Source organism: Hemitrygon akajei, chromosome 3 (genome assembly GCF_048418815.1).
Source record: "Hemitrygon akajei chromosome 3, sHemAka1.3, whole genome shotgun sequence".
In the NCBI taxonomy this organism is placed as follows: Eukaryota; Metazoa; Chordata; class Chondrichthyes; order Myliobatiformes; family Dasyatidae; genus Hemitrygon; species Hemitrygon akajei.
In genome coordinates this window covers 9,352,935-9,368,180 of record NC_133126.1, presented here as the reverse complement: position 1 = coordinate 9,368,180, position 15,246 = coordinate 9,352,935, and positions in this window count along the sequence as shown.

Sequence of the window (15,246 nt, the reverse complement as noted above, 5' to 3'; positions counted from 1 at the left end):
TCACTTTTCATCCTCCATCGCTCCAAGGAGAAAAGGCCAAGTTCATTCAACCTATTCTCATAAGGTATGCTCCCCAATCGAGGCAACATCCTTGTAAATCTCCTCTGCACTCTTTCTATGGTTTCCACACCCTTCCTATAGTGAGGCAAACAGAACTGAGCATAGTACTCCAAGTGGAGTCTGACCAGGGTCCTATATAGCTGCTTTTGGCTCCTGAACTCAATCCCACGATTCATGAAGGCCAATGCAACGTATGATTTCTAAGCCACAGAGTCAACCTGCGCAGCAGCCTTGAGTGTCCTATGGACTCCGACCCCAATATCCCTCTGATCTTCCACACCGCCAGGAGTCCTACCGTCAATACTATATTCTGTCATCATATTTGACCTACCAAAATGAACTGCTCACACTTATCTGGGTTGAACTCCATCTGCCACTTCGCAGCCCAGTTTTGCATCCTATCAATGTCCCGCTGTAACCTCTGACAGCCCTCCACACTACCCACAACACCTCCAACCTTTGTGTCATCAGCAGATTTACTAACCCATGCCTCCACTTCTTTATCCAGCTCATTTATAAAAATCATGAAGAGTAGGGGTCCCAGAACAGATCCCTGAGGCACACCACTGGTGACCAACTTCCATGCAGAATATGACCCGTCTACAACCACACTTTGCCTTCTGTGGGCAATCCAGTTCTGGATCCACAAAGCAATGTCAGCTTGGATCCCATGCATCCTTACTTCCTCAATAAGTCTTGCATGGGGTACCTTGTCAAATGTCTTGATGAAATCCATATACACTACATCTACTGCTCTACCACCACTAATGTGTTTAGTCACATCCTCAAGATATTCAGGATGTACTGCTTTGTAGCAACAGTACATTGCAAACCATAATAATAAATACTATAAATTACATGAAGAAGTAAATATAAATAAAATGAGAAAGTGAATTTAAATATGAAGTACAAAAAGAGATGAAAGAAAATAATGAGGTAGTGTTCATGGGTTCGATGTCCATTCAAAAATCAGATGGCAGAAGGGAAAAAGCTAATCCTAAATTATTGGGTCTGTGTCTTCAGGCACCTGTACATCCTCCTTAATGGTAGTAATGAGAAGAGAGCATGTCCTGGGTGATGAAGATCCTTAATGAATGGATACCACCAAGCAAGCAACAGGCATTAACAGAGGTGGCAAACAATTGCTATGTTTAATACTGGCACATCCACCGGGAAGGAATGGGTGGATATGAATCATATTCATGAATTTAATTTGACAACATGACCATTGTAGGCCAAACGGCCCATTTAAAAAGCTCCCGGGGGCAAGTCTTTTAGTCAGTGTTTGAAACATGATTCCACATGGTGCAGCGCAGATGTAAGCAGTCGGTGGATTGGTCAAGCCTCAGTAAAGAGCGCTCTGCTATGATGATAATCCAAATCTCTACACCTGCTACTGAGTACTCAGTATCACTGGTGGTAAATCAAATCTGTCACATAGTTTTCAAGAATCCTGATGGTGGTATGCAGCACAAGGTCTCGCCCAGCCCTCAGAGAGATGCCGTCACACTTCTGGTAAGAATGCAAAATCCATGGAGATCTAAAATCGGTCAAGAATGAAATTCTTATTCCAGAATGCAGCAGGGAACCCTGTGTCTGTTGTAAACTTTACAGCAGACTGTAAACTGAAAGGAAAACCTGCGATATAAGTTTTATTTCCTTGTTTTATTTTCCATGACACTCTGCTGTGCAACAATGTCACTGCAATATTTCTTTGCCTAGATAAGAAAATCAATTAAGCTTGTTCAATCAGTCAATCAATCCATCAAGATTGTTTAATGTCATTTCCAGCACACAATTGTAAAGCAGAGCAAAATAATTATTACATTGGATCTGATTTAACACAAAAAAACACAAGAAGATAAAGAACACAATAATAAAAAACACAATAAATATAAATAGCTTATATACATAGATTGATTGTATGTCCATGAAGTTTCAGTTGGTAGAGGAGTGTTTGTATGTAAGGTGGCTCTAACAGGAAATGATGAAGTAATGGTGGTGGTTTAGTGAGTGGAAGTGTTGATCAGACTTACTACATTGAAAAAGTAACTGTTTTTGAGTCTGGTTGTCCTGGTGTGGATGTTACGTAGTCTCCTCCCTGATGGGAGTGGAATAAACAGTCCACAAGCAGGGTGGACAAGATCATTCATGATGCTACTGATCCTTTTCTAGCACTTTTCTGTGTAGCTTCATGCAAGAGAAGCATTGGGCAGTTTTGACCACCTGTGAACTCCAGTGTGGAGGTGCCAGTCCACAAGATGCAATTTAATATGTAATCTTCAGGAGAAAATTTTGATAACAGCTTTTCGAATGCTGATGAAGTCGAGCCATTTCCTCCATCAAAGCATTATTGTTGTGTTGATGATAGAACATCAAATAGTCCTACAGCAGATAATTCACAGTCTTGTAGCAAAAGTGCAGGTGAAATTATCAAAATGGAGCATCACATCAATACATTGTCATGAGTGTGATTTTTAGATCATAGAACAAGCAAGCATCAGAGAAGATTAGAGCAATTTGGAAAATGTTACAGCTGAAAGTGTTGCACATCTGAATGGTCGCCTTGGTGAGTTCTGTCTTGTCCTTTTTACGAGTGGTATTGGAGCTTTCTAAATATTGTCATCAAGTAAATGCATTCTATTAATATATTAGAAGATATGTACTGATTGTACAATACTGTAGTAATTTTATGTTTTTTCACTACTTATTTAATTTAACTCTATATAATGCACAGTGTTTTTTCTACATTATCATTTATTGCATTGTACTGTTGCCAGTATTATTAAACCTGTTTCTGATTCTGCGCTTTAATGCTGCCGCAAAATAAACAACAAATTTCATCACATATGTGAGTGATGATACATCTGATTCTGATATGGGTCTCTATGGTGGACTGAGAGTGGGAAGGGGCAGGGAGAAAGGGAATCATATTTGGGAAAAGGGGAAGGGGGGGAAGGAGCGGGTATCACCAGAGAGACAGTCTGTAATGATGAATAAATTAATTGTTTGGAATCAAATTACCTTGCCTGGTGTGTCAGGGCTGGGTATGTCTCCACCTGCACCACTCCCACTGCCCCTGGCATTCCTTCTCTGCCACCTGTCCCACACCTCTCCCACAATGCCCCACCCTTGCCATTCCCAACATCTTCTGCTACTGCTTAATTTACAAGCTCACTCTCCCCTCCACTCCACATTGACAAATAAGTGTTGTGGAAAAGTGTTGGTTACCATAGGTATGTATATGTGCTGAAGACATTTGCACAGTACTATGCTTCCAGTATGCACTTGTATATGAATTAAATCGGCTTTTGAAATTAGAACAAAATATAAGATTAAACAGAATGAAGAATATATGACTTTTTAAGAGTAGTTTGCAAGGAAACTGGAAAGAGAAGGAGGGACATGGTGTATGTATGCCTTTGGCATTGTCTTATTTGCAAGTGTTAAAGGAAAATGAGGTCCAGAAACAGAATCATATCAGAGGATGGCAATTAACTTCATTTTACATCATACCTCGAACTACAGTGGATTCTGGTTAACTGGGAGACATTTTGACCCAATTAGTCGGCTATCCCAAATAGCTGAAGGTTCATGGAAATAGTTAAGAAGGTATTAAAAAAAAAGACGAAGTGCCATTTACGCAAGTGAGTAACAAATTACATATTAAAATTAAACACAGAACAAATTCAAACACTGGCAATACAGTACTGTCAAAGTGTGTATGAGTTTCTAACAGTTATTGACAAATAAACAAGGGAGCACCTGGCTATTTCCCTTGATTAGATTTTGTTCTTCAAGAGTTGTCCCAAATATGGAGCTACTCCGATTAACTGATAGCCAATTAAATATAATCCATTGTAATCCATGTTCTCTTATGCTAAATTATTTTAACATGAATATTTATATTGTTTTGTTGTTTTGTATTTGGACAATCTGTTCACACCCTTTAAAAAAAGTCAGAGTCACAGAAAAGTACAGCACAGTACTTCTATTACAATTAAAATTTATTGCAAATTTATTACAAATAGTTAATTACATAATTACTCAACCTCTTCAAGTCATTATTTAGTGGATGCATCTGTGGCAAGAATTACAGCCTTGAGTCTGTGCGGATAGGTCTCTATCAGCTTTGCCAATCTGAATACAGCAATCTTTCACATTCTTCTTTACCAGACTGCTCAAGCTCTGTCAGGTTGCTTGGGGGATTGTTTGTGAACAGCCCTTTTCAAGTCCAGCCACAAATTCTCAATTAGATTGAGATCTGGACTCTGACTTGGCCACTCCAGGACATTAATGTTGTTGTTTTTAAGTCATTCCTGTGTAGCTCTGGCTTTATGCTTGGGATCATTGTCTTGCTGGAAAACAAATCTTCTCCCAAGTCGCAGATCTCTTGCAGATTGCATCAGTTTTCCTCCAGGATTTCCTTGTATTTTGCTGCATTCATTTTACCCTCTACCTTCACAAGCCTTCAGAGCCTGCAGCAGTGGGGTGAAGGCAGACTTGCACAAAATGGAAGAGATATGGTTGAAGGCAGCATTGATGGTGGGAAAAGGAAAGACCCTTTCGTTGATGAAGGAGGACATCTTATTAGTTCTGGTCCTTTCTTTGAAGGAGGAGGAAATCTCATTAGGAAATCCTCTGATTCTCACAGCCACGTGGATTATACCGCTTCCCACCCTGTAAAAATGCCATCACCTTTACTCAATTCCTTTGTCTCTGCCACATCTGCTCACAGGATGAGGCTTTTCATTCCAGAATGAAAGAGATGTCCTCTTCTGGAGGAGCACCAGAGGGAGGTACATAAGGAGAGAAGTGAGAGGCGGAAACAGGAATGGGTAAAGGTGAAGGAGAGAGGGGCAATTAGTGGAAGTTTGAGAAATCGATGTTCATAGACTTCCACCATCTGCAGATTATCTTGGGGTGGGGAGCAGGGTGAGGAAGGGGAATGAAAAGAAATGATGTGAGAAGCTAGGATGTGGTTGGTGGAAGATGTAAAAAAGTGAAGAAGAAGGAATCTGATAGGAGACGCCAGGAGACCATGGGATTAAAACAAGAAAGTAGTGAACCACAGGGAGGTGATTGGCAGGTCAGGATGCTGGGGAGGGGAAGAGAAGGAGGTCAAGGAGCCAGAGGAATGAGGGAAAACAAAGGGGTGAGGAAGAGAAAAACAGAGGTGAATTGTTACTGGAAATTAGATAAATCAGAGTCATTTTCTCAAGAGATCATTGAAATGAATTGAGCTGAACTGAATAAGCCTGGACTCTTTTGATTTTATGTTTTATATTCTGTGTTTTTGCTCATTATTCTTCTTCTTTGCTGCTTGCATTTTTTTTGCAGGTTGGGTAGAGGGGTTGGTGTTATTCTTTAAACCAGTTCCAGGGTTTCCTTTGTTTTATGGCTAACTGTGAGATGACAAATTTCAGAGTTGTTCTATATACTGCATACAGGCCTTGATAATAAGTATACTTTGAATCAAGATTTCCAACATCTGCAGAATCTCGTTTCTACATTTGGCAAAGCTCACCTAGAGACATAGAAAAGTACAGCACAGAAACAGGCTCTTCAGCCTATCTAGCTGAACCATTTAAATTGCCTAGTCTCATCGAGCTGCGACTGGACCATCCCTCCCGTTCTGTTTTAACTAGCTCTGGTGTTTAAAAGTGCAACAGATCACTGAATCCCCCAGATGATATTTTTGTTCCCAATGCAAACACAGAAGGCAGGCATCACTGCAAACACTCAGCAGGTCCAACAGTGTCTGTGGAATATTAATATTGCAGATCTGGGGCCCTTCATTCGATGAAATGTGTGTTAGAGAAGGTTGGATAAGTGCAACAAATGGGGGCTTAATGATTAGAATGACCATGGTGAGCTGATGGGCTTGTGTGGTGTATTTAATATGTGAGAAATCTCATAAACATGTTGTTGATTAAGCATTCTTGTTCATTTAAATAATTCACTCCAGGTCATATGTAAAAATATATGAATTACATATATCATAATGCTACGTATGTGCCTCGCTTAAAGTAAACATGAAGTTAGACTCACATTTCAGACTCCCATGTCTTCCTTTGATTTAGTTTAATGTTTTGAAGTTACAAAACATAACATTGGAGATGACAATAGACAATGGACAATAGACAATAGGTGCAGGAGTAGGCCCTTCGGCCCTTCTAGCCAGCACCACCATTCACTGTGATCATGGCTGATCATACACAATCAGTACCCTGTTCCTGCCCTCTCCCCATATCCTTTGACCCCGCTATCTATAAGAGCTCTATCTAACTCTCTCTTGAATGCATTCAGAGACTTGGCCTCCATTGCCTTCTGGGGCAGAGCATTCCACATATCCACCACTCTCTGGGTGAAAAAGTTTTTCCGCATCTCTGTTCTAAATGGCCTACCCCTTATTCTTAAACTGTGGCCTCTAGTTCTGGACTCACCCATCAGCGGGAACATGCTTCCTGCCTCCAGTGTGTCCAATCCCTTAATAATCTTATATGATTCAATCAGATCCCCTCACATCCTTCTAAATTCCAGTGTATACAAGCCCAGTCGCTCCAATCTTTCAACATATGACAGTCCCGCCGTTCCGGGAATTAACCTTGTGAACCTACGCTGCACTCCCTCAATAGCAAGAATGTCCTTCCTCAAATTTGGAGACCAAAACTGCACACAATACTCCAGGTGGGGTCTCACCAGGGCCCTGTACAGCTGCAGAAGGACCTCTTTACTCCTATACTCAGATTTTTAAAATGATACTGAGGCAGCTATTGACCAGATGAAGTCCAGTGGGACATTCAAACTAAAAAAACTATGAATAAAACAAGGAACAGCGAGTTAAAAAACAGCCCATCGCATGAAGAGATGGACAAGTTAAAAAAAGCAGTGTAGCACATGTTCTTCAGAAGGGAAGACATGATTGAATATTTTTTAAAAATTCAAAAAACAGAGTAATTCACGGGGTCACAGACAAGAGAAAGTCTGCAGTTGCTGGAAATCCAAGCAACACACACAAAATGCTGGAGGAACTCAGTAAGCCAGGCAGCATCTATGGTAAAGAGTACAGTCAACATTTAGATAGATAGATAGATAGATACTTTATTCATCCCCATGGGGAAATTCAACTTTTTTCCAATGTCCCATACACTTGTTGTAGCAAAACTAATTACATACAATACTTAACTCAGTAACAAATATGATATGCATCTAAATCACTATCTCAAAAAGCATTAATAATAGCTTTTAAAAAGTTCTTAAGTCCTGGCGGTTGAATTGTAAAGCCTAATGGCATTGGGGAGTATTGACCTCTTCATCCTGTCTGAGGAGCATTGCATCGATAGTAACCTGTCGCTGAAACTGCTTCTCTGTCTCTGGATGGTGCTATGTAGATGATGTTCAGAGTTTTCCATAATTGACCGTAGCCTACTCAGCGCCCTTCGCTCAGCTACCGATGTTAAACTCTCCAGTACTTTGCCCACGACAGAGCCCGCCTTCCTTACCAGCTTATTAAGACGTGAGGCGTCCCTCTTCTTAATGCTTCCTCCCCAACACACCACCACAAAGAAGAGGGCGCTCTCCACAACTGACCTATAGAACATCTTCAGCATCTCACTACAGACATTGAATGACGCCAACCTTCTAAGGAAGTACAGTCGACTCTGTGCCTTCCTGCACAAGGCATCTGTGTTGGCAGTCCAGTCTAGCTTCTCGTCTAACTGTACTCCCAGATACTTGTAGGTCTTAACCTGCTCCACACATTCTCCATTAATGATCACTGGCTCCATATGAGGCCTAGATCTCCTAAAGTCCACCACCATCTCCTTGGTCTTGGTGATATTGAGACGCAGGTAGTTTGAGTTGCACCATATCACAAAGTCCTGTATCAGTTTCCTATACTCCTCCTCCTGTCCATTCCTGACACACCCCACTATTGCCATGTCATCAGCGAACTTCTGCACATGGCAAAACCTGCCTGAAGAATCCTGCCAAAGGGTTTAGACCTGAAACGTCGACTGTACTCTTTTCCATGGATGCTGACTGGGCTGCTGAGTTCCTCCTGCATTTTGTCTGTGTTTCCCTTATTCACAGGTTCATAAAGAATGAGTACCAGGTGATAATAATCATTAGGAGAAAATCAGGAATGGCAGGTTATGTCAGAATAATTGAACCATTGATTATGCAAAAGATAACTGGAATATGTATACTGAGCAAACTGAATAGTAAATTGAAGCAAATGTAATACCCAATAAGAAACAAGTACCAATTTCACAGAGTACATTGGGTTTAAAGGCATACAGTCGGCTTCAAAGTTTAACTGCTCCAATCAAACCATCAGAAATGAACTTTATGATATTGTAAAAGTGATGCAGGAACATTTTGAAGCAAAACCTAAAGCTGAATGGAATCAAAAGGAAGAGGAGTCCACTTCAGCGTATGTGGCTGAATTAAAGAGATCGCCTGAGCATTGTGAGTTCAGTGATGGCTTAATAATCTACTGAGAGATCGCTGAGTTTGTGAAATCTTACAAGAAAGCATTCAAAAATGGCTCCTCAAAGCTGCTGCACAGGTTGACAGTGTGCTAAGAAGGCATATCGTGTGTTAGCATTTATCAACGGTGGGATTGAGTTTAGGAGCCGTGAGGTAATGTTACAGCTGTATTGGACCTCGATCAGGCTCTACTTGGAGTACTGTGTTCAGTTCTGGTCACCTCACTACATGAAGGATGTGGAGGATGTTTCTTGTGAGAATAGGTTGAGTGTATTTGGCTTTTTCTCCTTGGAGCAACGGAGGATGAGAGGTGACCTGATAGATGTGTTTAAGATGATGAGGGGCATTGATCATGTGGATAAACCAGAGGCCTTTCCCCAGGGCTGAAATGGCTAATGGGGAGGGGGGGCATAGTTTTAAGATGCTTGAAAAAAGGTACTGAGGGTATGTCAGGGGTAAGTAGTCAGTGGTGGGTGTGTGGAATGCACAGTTGGTGGTGAAAGCAGATACAACAGGGTCTTTAAGGTCCTCTTAGATAGGTACGTGGAGCTTAGAAATATAGAGGGCTATGTGCTAGGGCAATTATAGACAGTTTCTAGAGTAGCCTACGTGGTCGGCACAACTTTATGGGCCGATGGGCCTGTAATATGCTGTAAATTTCTAAGTTCTATGTTTTGTTTGATATTCTGTGTTCCTAATTAAAATGCCACAAATTTAGAAGAGCAGTTGAAATTGCTGTATCAAACAGACACAACTAAACTGCAGCCAGGAATGAAAGTGAGCATGAACAAAATTGCAGCGGTTAAACAGAAAGCTGCCTGGCCAAAAAAATTGTGTTACTGTTGTGGCAAGGGCTCACATCAACCAGACTAACGCAGATGTAAGGCTAAACTTGCAACAAAGAAACGGAACAAAGTAGGACACATACAAATAGCATGTTGGGCAGGCACAAATAAATAGACTACACAGGGAGGAGAAAAAGCTAAAAAGTCAAGTTGCAGTTCCAACAAGAGCATTAATCTGCGTGTTGTTGATGAAAAATGTAATAATGATGAGAGTGACACTTGACTGGGTACCCTTGAGACTTACATTCTGAAAACTAACAAGAGACAAGCGATATGGCTTACACCAGAAGTGTACAGCAAATTAATTAAAATGGAATTAGTAAGTGGTTCAGCTGTTTCAGTCATTCAATAAAACGAGTTTCAATGGCATTTCAGAGAAATTCAAATAAGTACTTATTCTTGAGTAAAGATAACATCTGTAACAGTGAAATACAACAACCACTTTGAGGTTGTATGTTGTAAAAACAGGAAGACTGGCATTGTAGGGACATGAGTGGCAGAGACAACTACAGCTTGACTGGAGATCCATCCACTATTAACATGCTACATCTCCAGCAATGAAACCAGCTGAAAGTGAATTAAGAAAGTTACTGGATGATGCCACAACTGTCTCCATGCCAAACACCATGAACTGGTACCCAGCAGAGGACAAACAGGTGTTGGTGCCAACCTAACAACCTCTGTGCTTCTGGTTGGAAAGCATTTTGGACCAAGAGAAGCTCATGCCGTTCAGAGGAATGATGAAAGTCACAAAAGCAGTGGTCCGACGACTAGGGTAACATATCTGAGAAAGCTTCTGATATGTTACTCAGGTAGTTACTTGTGAAATGTGGCTTGGTTTTAAGCTGAAAGAGACATCAGGGACCTTCAAGAAAGTTGTAAGCATTCAGTTTTGTGCGATTACAGAACCAAAATCTACTTTGCGTGCATTAATGTTATTGCATGAACTTCAAGTGGGAGACAGAAAGCTGCTTGTAAAAGTAGATGCAAAGACTGGATGTATGGAAGGCCACAAATAAAGGAGTAAATGGAGATATGAAAACAGAGGATTCATCAGATGATGATGTGGATGAGGAAACCAAGAGGAGAGATTAGATTGTAAAGGGAACAATAGAAGGATTAATAAGCGAATACTCCAGTGAACTAAATGGACCTTCACAAGATCAAGTGCACAACCCAGAAGAAGAAGAAAGGTAGGTACCACTATCAGAACCACTTACTGCAGTTTCAGATTCAACTCCTACAACCACCATCGAGAATGCCCCAGAACCTGAGATTGTTTCACAGCCACAAGTCTCACTAGCTAAGCAGAGTGATCTCACTTGTCAGGAAAGATTTTACCCCACAGGAGTAAAAAATTCTCCCCAGCAATTAAATCTTTAGGCCTGAATGGGTTAATTAAAAAGTTACTATGTTGTGGATGTCTGTATATAGTAAACATGAGGAAATCTGCAGATGCTGGAAATTCAAGAAACACACACAAAATGCTGGTGGAACGCAGCAGGCCAGGCAGCATCTATAGGGAGAAGCACTGTTGACGTTTCGGGCCGAGACCCTTCGTCAGGACTAACTGAAAGGAAAGATAGTAAGAGATTTAAAAGTAGGAGGGGGAGGGGGAATTGCAAACTAATAGGAGAAGACCGGAGGGGGTGGGATGAAGCTGAGAGCCAGAAAGGTGATTGGCGAAAGTGATACAGAGCTGGAGAAGGGAAAGGATCATGGGACAGGAGGCCTTGGGCAAAAGAAAGGGGGAGGGGAGCACCAGAGGGAGATGGAGAACAGGCAGAGTGATGGGCAGAGAGAGAAAAAAAGGAGAAAAAAAAAGGGAGGGGAGAAAACTAATTATTTCAGGGATGGGGCAAGAAGGGGAGGAGGGGCATTAACATAAGTTAGAGAAGTCAATGTTCATGCCATCAGGTTGGAGGCTACCCAGCCGGTATATAAGGTGTTGTTCCTCCAATCTGAGTGTCGCTTCATCTTGACAGTAGAGGAAGCCATGGATAGACATATCAGAATGGGAATGGGACATGGAATTAAAATGTGTGGCCACTGGGAGACCCTGCTTTCTCTGGCATAGGTGTTCAGCGAAACGGTCTCCCAGTCTGCATCGGGTCTCACCAATATATAAAAGGCCACACCAGGAGCACCGGACGCAGTATACCACACCAGCCGACTCACAGGTGAAGTGTCGCCTCACCTGGAAGGACTGTCTGGGGCCCTGAATGGTGGTGAGGGAGGAAGTGTAAGGGCAGGTGTAGCACTTGTTCCATTTACAAGGATAAGTGCCAGGAGGGAGATCGGTGGGAAGGGATGGGGGGGGGGGGGACAAATAGACAAAGGGAGACGTGTAGGGAGTGATCCCTGTGGAAAGCAGGAGGGGGGGAAGGAAAGATGTGCTTGGTAGTGGGATCCTGTTGGAGGTGGTGAAAGCTACGGAGAATTATACGTTAGACCCGGAGGCTGGTGGGGTGGGAGGTGAGGACAAGGGGAACCCTATCCCGAGTGGGGTGATGGGCAGATGGGGTGAGGGCAGATGTGCAGGAAATGGGAGAGATGCATTTGAGAGCAGAGTTGATGGTGGAAGAAGGGAAGCCCCTTTGTTCAAAAAAGGAAGACATCGCCTTCGTCCTGAAATGAAAAGCCTCATCCTGAGAGCAGATGCGGCGGAGACGGAGGAATTGTGAGAAGGGGATAGCATTTTTGCAAGAGACAGGGTGGAAAGAGGAATAGTCCAGGTAGCTGTGAGAGTCTGTAGGCTTATAGTAGATATCAGTAGATAAGCTGTCTCCAGAGATGGAGACAGAAAGATCAAGAAAGGGGAGGGAGGTGTCGGAAATGGACCAGGTAAATTTGAGGGCAGGGTGAAAGTTGGAGGCAAAGTTAATGAAGTTCTATGAGCTCAGCATGCGTGCAGGAGGCAGCGCCAATACAGTTGTCGATGTAGCGAAGGAAAAGAGGGGGACGGATACCCCTATAGGCTTGGAACATGGACTGTTCCACAAAGCCAACAAAAAGGCAGGCATAACTGGGACCCATGCAGGTGCCCATGGCTACACCTTTGGTTTGGAGGAAGTGGGAGGAGCCAAAGGAGAAATTATTGAGAGTAAGAACTAATTCCGCTCGACGGAGGAGAGTGGTGGTAGAGGGGAATTGGTTAGGTCTGGAATCCAAAAAGAAGCGGAGAGCTTTCAGACCTTCCTGGTGGGGGATGGAGGTACATAGGGACTGGACGTCCATGGTGAAAATAAGGCGATGGGGGCCAGGGAACTTAAAATTATTGAAAAAATTCAAAGTGGGAGAGTGTCTCTTTCTGCCCAACACTCTGCCTGTTCTCCATCTCCCTCTGGTGCTCCCCTCCCCCTTTCTTTCTCCCTAGACCTCTTGTCTCATGATCCTTTCCCTTCTCCAGCTCTGTATCCCTTTTGCCAATCACCTTTCCGACTCTCAGCTTCACCCCACCCCCTCCAGTCTTCTATCATCTCGCATTTTTTCCTCCCCCTCCTCCTTTCAAATCTCTTACTATCTTTCCTTTCAGTTAGTCCTGACAAAGGGTCTCGGCCCGAAACGTCGACAGTGCTTCTCCTTATAGATGCTGTCTGGCCTGCTGCGTTCCACCAGCATTTTGTGTGTGTTGTCTGTATATAGTAGTTGTTTTATATAGTATACTGTGTATATAGTTGAGATGCATTCTGTACTGAGTTGGAGTTTATAGCTTATCAGGGAAGAGTGTTGTGCATTTAGTCTTGCAAATATGTTGTTGCTTAAGCATTCTTGGTCATTTAAATAATTCACTACTGTTTATATGTAAAACTACGTGAATTGCTTACATTATGATGCTACCAGGTGATACGCGTGCGCTTCACTTAATGTAAGCACAGAGTTCGACTTTCATTGATGACTCACCGCATCTTCCTTTGAATTAGCTTAATGTTTTGAAGTTACAAAACATAATTGCCCATTTCTATGCTGTATCTCTTTGATCTGATACTCGATGCTAAATCTTTCTCTTTGCCCCAATTCTGTCAGACCTATTAATTTTTTACAGCACTTTCTGCTTTTTTTTTTACTCAACAGTAGTCGCCCATCGGAACAAAGAACTTACAACAGTACAGCACAGGACCAAACCCTTCAGCTCACAATGTCATGCTGAATCAAATAAATTAATAATCAAATGGCCAACTAATCTAAACTAATCCCTTTTGCCGACACAATGTCCATATCCTTCCGTTTATCTCACATTCATGCATGTGCCTATCGAAACTGCCCTTAAAAGACACTAATGTATCTGCCTCTATCACCACCCCAGGCAGCACATTCCAGACACCCACCACTCTCTCTGTAAAATTCTTGCCTCTAATATCTCCTTTGAAATTACAGACAGACATACTTTATTAATCCCGAGGGAAACTGAGTTTTGTTACAGTTGCACCAACCAAAAACAGAGTAGAAATATAGCAAAATAAAACCAGATATAATTAAATGATAATAAGTAAATCATGCCAAGTGGAAATAAGTCCAGGACCAGCCTATTGGCTCAGGGTGTCTGACACTCCGGGAGCGGAGTTGTAAAGTTTGATGGCCACAGGCAGGAATGACTTCCTATGACGCTCAGTGTTGCATCTCGGTGGAATGAGTCTCTGGCTTAATGAACTCCTGTGCCTAACCAGTACATTATGGAGTGGATGGGAGAATCCACTCCCCTCCCACCTTCAACGCTGCCCTCTGACATTAGAACCCTGGGATAAAGATACTGTCTCTCTACTCTATCTAAGCCTCTCATAATCTTATAAACCTCAATAAGATCTCCCCTCAGCCTCTGCCGCTCCAGAAAAAACAACCCAAGTGGGTCTAATCTCTCATTACAGCACATGCTTTCTAAACCAGGCAGCTTCCTGGTAAATCTCTTCCGCACTCTCTCCAAAGCCTTGATATCTTTCCTATAACAAGCTGACCAGAACTGCATACAATACTCCAGGTGAGGCCTGACTAGAGTCTTATGAAGCTGCAACACAACTTTCTGGCTTTATAACCCCATGCCTCAAAATTGCTTTATATTATTTCCTGTATTCACATTTGCACCTATACCATTCTCATGAACAATTGCTCACATTGCCTTGTCCCTTAATGAGCATACAGTTCTGGTCTGGCTCCACTTGTTTGCAATTAACTCCAAATAATAAATAGAGAACTGACTGCACAAGAGGTAACTGCATAGAAAAAGCCATTTCAAGGAAGAGGCATTTACACCCTCATCAGTTCTGCAACATCTCCTCAGGTAATTTCAAATCAAAATCTGTTTTTAGCTAACAGAAACAGGTATGGTTCATATATTACTGCACCACCATTTAAAACTTAAATAAGCTGACGTTTCCATCACGTCTTACAATTGCAGCTTTGATACAGTTCCCAAATAAAAGATTGAGTGATTTCTTCAATCAATACTTTTATCCTTTGCAACGCACACAAAATGCAAAAGTGGAACTCAGCAGGTCAGGCAACATTGGTGGACATAAATAATTAACAGTCAATGTTTTGGGCCGAGGCCCTTCACAGGTCACATGAGACCTGAGAAAGAATCTTGTCCTAAAACATGGATTGTTTATTCAGTTCCATAGACGCTGCCTGACCTGCTGAGTTCCTCTGCCCCTTGTGTGTGTCGCTCTGGATTTGCAGCATCTGCAGAATCTTTTGTGTATACTTGTATTTTTTGGTTAATATCAGAATGTTCAGATATGGCCCAACTGTGGGGGGGGGGGGAGAGGGAGGAGGGAGGAGGGAGGAGAGAGGAGGGAGGAGAGAGGAGAGAGGAGGGAGGAGAGAGGAGAGAGGAGGGAGGAGGGAGGAGAAC